This window comes from Macrobrachium rosenbergii, chromosome 23, assembly GCF_040412425.1.
Source record: "Macrobrachium rosenbergii isolate ZJJX-2024 chromosome 23, ASM4041242v1, whole genome shotgun sequence".
Classification (NCBI taxonomy): domain Eukaryota; kingdom Metazoa; phylum Arthropoda; class Malacostraca; order Decapoda; family Palaemonidae; genus Macrobrachium; species Macrobrachium rosenbergii.
In genome coordinates this window covers 10,383,740-10,388,739 of record NC_089763.1, presented here as the reverse complement: position 1 = coordinate 10,388,739, position 5,000 = coordinate 10,383,740, and the positions used below count along the sequence as shown (strand labels likewise).

Genomic DNA, 5,000 nt, shown 5'->3' with positions numbered 1-5,000 from the left:
TTTTAAATAATGACCTTTACCGCACTTCTGTGAATCTGTGTCCGTATACGAATTGTGCTCTTAAACAGAAGTCATTTTCGTTTGACGCAATTCCGAGTCATTTTTAGTTTTCTGTAAAAGAAAACTATTGAGATCGCTTTGTCTGTCTGTCCACACTTTTTCTGTCCGCCATCAGATCTTAAAAACTACAGAGGCTAGAGGGCTGCAAATTGGTATGTTGGTCATCCACCCTCCAATCATCAAACACACCAAATTGCAGCCCTGTAGCCTCAGTAGTTTTCATTTTATTTAAGGTTAAAGTCTATGGCTGGAAGTATCATGGGCCGCGGCTGAGGTTTTCATACAGCATAATACGCTGTACAGAAAACTCGATTGCTCGAAGTAACTTCGATGCATTTTTTACTTGTTCTTTGACGCAATTCCGAAACTCCGTTTTTTTTCCTTCGATGGCTTCGATATCCGCGTGCGTATTGGCTTCAGGAAGAGTCTCCCGTAATTACGTATTTAGGTGCATCACCTGTGTCCTCTTCTGCTGACGTCAGTGCTCTGATGCAGCGCTATTAATAGAGGCTAACAGGTAAATGCATTATTATATGAATAATACAAAAAACGAACCGTTTACAAAAGACTCCGCTGTGAGCTCTGCCATTAAACAACATTGTAATCCTGTGAAATATTGGATTCATGTTTTATTGTTTCCATATTTTTTTTATTGCGATATTGTTCCAAAATGCTTTGTGCCAACATTTGTAATGATTTTGAATGAAAGCATCACGTTCAGTGGATTTATGTAGTGTGCCGCTTTGAGTTCTGTTTGTGCTGCTGGATAGGTCGCTAATTGGGCCGAATTCTTGATGGACAAACGATTTAGTTTTGACGAAATGAAACGGCGGGGTTTTCTATAATTCTCGCTGATGAGGAAATTGCAAATGGAAAAAGTTTCCTTCCCTCTTTATGTGGAGAAGATTTGAGTAATGAGCGCGAGGGGCTGGTTTGAGCGTCTCATTTGTGTGTTTGTTTCATTCCGTTTATTAATAACGTTTATGGCTTGATCTTCTTTGGAACGATGCCACAGAAAATATGCTGAGGTCTTACAGTTTTGCTTGCTTAGCTGAAGCCTCGGATTTGGAAGTGGGCCTCGCCATGTTCCCTCATCTGTTCTGCGTGTGGTGAGACGAGATTTTTATTTCTGTTTTTTTTTTAACCTTTCAGGTTTTTGGTCTAAATTTGCCAAGAATAGCACCACTGCTCTCTTCTTGTCAGTTGTCTTTGCTGTCCCTATTCCCATCTCTTCGTCTTGTTCTTCGTGTTCCCCTCCATCTCCATCTCCATCTCCGTCTCCATCTCAATCTCAATCTCAATCTCCATCTCCTCCATCTCTTTTGGTTCTTTTTTCTCGTGCACCATTTTCATGCGAGTGGCGAGTCAGCCAGTTCAGCAGGAGAGCCTCCTTTTAAATGACTATATACTTCTCCCTCCTTCCCTCCCTCCTGCTGTAGCTACAGCTTCCCCCTTCTTATATCCTCAGCGGATGGCACAGTGCCAGAACAGGAGCACTGGCACTGTCTCTCTTCCTCCCTCCTCCTCTTCCTCCTCCTCCCCCCTCCCCCCTTCTCTTTCACTTCCTATCCTTTCACCCTCCTTTTCACCGTTTCCTCTTCCCTGCACGTTATCCTGTCACTTTCTTTTACCTGTGGCCCTTAAACACTCACAGGAGTCCTGTGCTTGGTTGAGTAGCTTCACAGAGTGTAGAGTAGTTTGTTATTGGTCATTCTGCTCCATTCATATCCTCAATTTATCCCTTCTATAACCCTCAGCGTCTTCCGCGATAACGGAGATAGAAAATACTACGAAACTGATAACACGATGAAGGGGGTTGGGAGGAGGTCGTAAAGCGCCACTTGTGTCAGTGTTCGTATGAAACATAAACAAAGGTAAATGGGACAGTTGGAGATTGGAAGCTGACATGTGTCGCTTGAGTGACTAAAAAGGTAGGCTGGTGTTCGCCTCATTAGTTCCGGAGAGCGCTCATAGGAGGGGAACCTGAGGTTGTTGACGAAGGGAGGAATGACGAAAGGAAGGCTTCAGGTTAGAGCTCGGTTTTTAGGGTAGAACAAAACTGACGGCGTTACCATTCGAATTTCTTCGACCAGGACTGATGGTGAGAACATCCTAACCCCGGTGTGATACGAGGGACAACGCGTTTGGCACTCATGAGAAAGATGCGCTCTCAAGATAATCAGAAAGTCGTTTGCGTAGTGGTCTGTACTTCTCAGTGACAGGTGTATACTCACACGTTAAATTGTTTGCTTACGATGAGACGTAAAGTATTCATTGACAAATGAGACCATTTTCTTTTCTTTGTTTCATTGACAGTGTTTGTCTTCCGTTTTCTATCAGTTGGATCCATGAAAAAAATGAAAAACCTTTAATAGTCGTATTTTAGAGGACGATAAAAGCCGGAAGCCCGTATTAAAACAAACCGTAATTGTAAAAAGAGCTTGAAAATGTACTGTTGAATATAGGAAAAAGCAAGACCCGTTGAGCAGCCCTGAACAAACGCGCTTCACACCCATCATTGGCTTTGTCATGAATATACAAAGAAAGGCCACTCGTGTCTCTCGGATGGCGCACAGTCTGTCTCTGATGTCAAGAACAACTTTTGACGGGAGCGACCAGAGTTCGCAGAAGAGAAACTCGTATTTATCTGGTGTTGACATGCTTGGCTCTTGAGTGACGACACCGGTCGGTCGGTTACGTAGGGAGTGAAGAGTCTTCTGCGTTTTGCAGAGAAATGTCAGGAGACAACAGCGTTTTGCGCTTCCCTTATTAGCATAAGATTAATTCAGTGGAGGTTCTGCTGTCCTTCTAGTTGTCTGCTCACTGAGAGAATTTCTCTCTCTCTCTCTCTCTCTCTCTCTCTCTCTCTCTCTCTCTCTCTCTCTCTCTCTCTCTCTCTGTAGAGTGGACTGTTTGAAGGTTCTGGATCTCGTATATTTCAATATTCAATATATATATATATATATATATATATATATATATATATATATATATATATATATATATATATATATATATATATATATATATATATTATATCACTTTGCACGTGCTTCATTTATCACACATTACCACAGGTGAAAAATAAGAAACGGGGTGTAGGTCCTGACCGGTTTCGACTTTATTTCCAAGCCATTGACGAAGGACTGATACAGAGTGTGAGAAGTCACAAATATATATACTACAAGAAATTCGAACATACACAACCGTTAGGCTCCTTTCGAGGTAGGAGTGGCCTTTAAAACTCATTTTAAAAATCACAATAGACTCTCAGGGGACATTGCTGATAAACAGAATACCCCACCTCAGATCCACACCTGACAGGTGTCATCAGTTTGGAAACTCATTAACATTACTACCTCGTACTGTGTTTACAAATATGATAATCCTATTTTCATATATCTCTACTGCCTATATATATATATATATATATATATATATATATATATATATATATATATATATATATATATATATATATATATATATATATATATATATATATATATGAGGGTAAGTCAAAAAGTTCCAGGAAAAATTCAATATACTCTTTATTTAAGGAAATTCAAACATCATTTTTCTACATATCTACCATCTAACTCTATACACTTTTCAAGGCGCTGTTTCCACCTCTGCAACCCTTCTTTGTAGAAATTTGGGGCCTTTCTATTAAACCATGTTGAAACTGCATGTTTAGCAGCATCCAAAGATTCAAACCGGACTCCTCTTAAGTGTTCCTTGAGTTTTGGGAACAGGAAAAAATCTGAAGGAGCAAGATCAGGACTATAAGGAGGATGTGGAAGAGTTTCCCACCTAAATTTCTGTAGGACTTCTCTTGCAACCCTTGATGAATGTGCTGTAGCGTTATCATGATGGAACAAAATTCTGCGGTGCAACTTTCCTCGACGTTTTTAGCCAATGCAGTCTTCAGTTTTTGCAAAACACCTTTGTAGTAGTTCCCGGTGATTGTTTTTTTCCTTCAAGGAAATCAATCAAAATCACTCCTTTGGAGTCCCAAAACACTGTTGCCATAACCTTCTGGGCAGATCTCGCCACTTTGAACTTCACTGGTGCAGCTGAACCTCTTGGTAACCATTGCTTTGATTGAATTTTACTTTCTGGGTCATATTGATGGATCCAAGTTTCATCTCCAGTAACAATCCGGTCAAAAACTCTGATTCATTTGATTCAATCTTCGTTAAAACTGCAAGAGAAAGTTCAGCTCTTTGATGCAGTTGGTCTTCGCGCAACGCTTTTGGGACCCAACGTGCTGAAAGTTTACTCAAACCAAGATTTTCATTTAAAATTGAAAATGCGGAACCATGGGAGATCCCAGTTTCATTAGCTATCATATCGATAGTAATCCGACGATCTTCATCCACTAGATTCTGCACCAAAGCCACAATTCTTTCATTTTTTGCAGTCGATGGTCTTCCCTCTCTTGGGTTGTCTTGAGGTCCTCCCGACCATCCTTAAATCGCTTTATCCAATCGTAAAAAACTGATTTAGATGGAGAAGAATCTCCATAAACTTGTTGCAAAGCTTCAATAATTTTTCCTGGTTTCCAATCAAGCTTGGTCAGGAACTTGATGTTAGCTCTCATCTCAAAATTTTTATTTTCCATGGGTTCAGAAGTTACTTTTCTGAAGTAGATGTTAACACCACGGTAGCAAGAGGATGACTGAGGTAACAAGTCTATATGGATCACTACATCACAGATAATTGTTTACCAAGTATTTGGGTTGTTTCATTCCTGTGTAAATACATCATTCAACAATTTTTCCTGGAACTTTTTGACTTATATTACGTACGAGATATACATACATATATATATGTGTGTATATATCTATATATATATCTGGTTCTTCATTAGAGGGGTGGGTAGAGCTCTCGGCTAGCACGCTGTTGGCCCAGCGTTCGACTCTCCGACTGGCCAGTGA

General features: G+C 40.3%; 1 protein-coding gene across 1 annotated transcript in view; it reads left to right on the top strand.

Moving 5' to 3' along the window:
• Positions 1-5,000, top strand: part of LOC136851255 (uncharacterized) — a 332,977-nt gene that overhangs the window by 65,942 nt on the left and 262,035 nt on the right. The gene's annotated exons all lie outside the window — the stretch shown is intronic.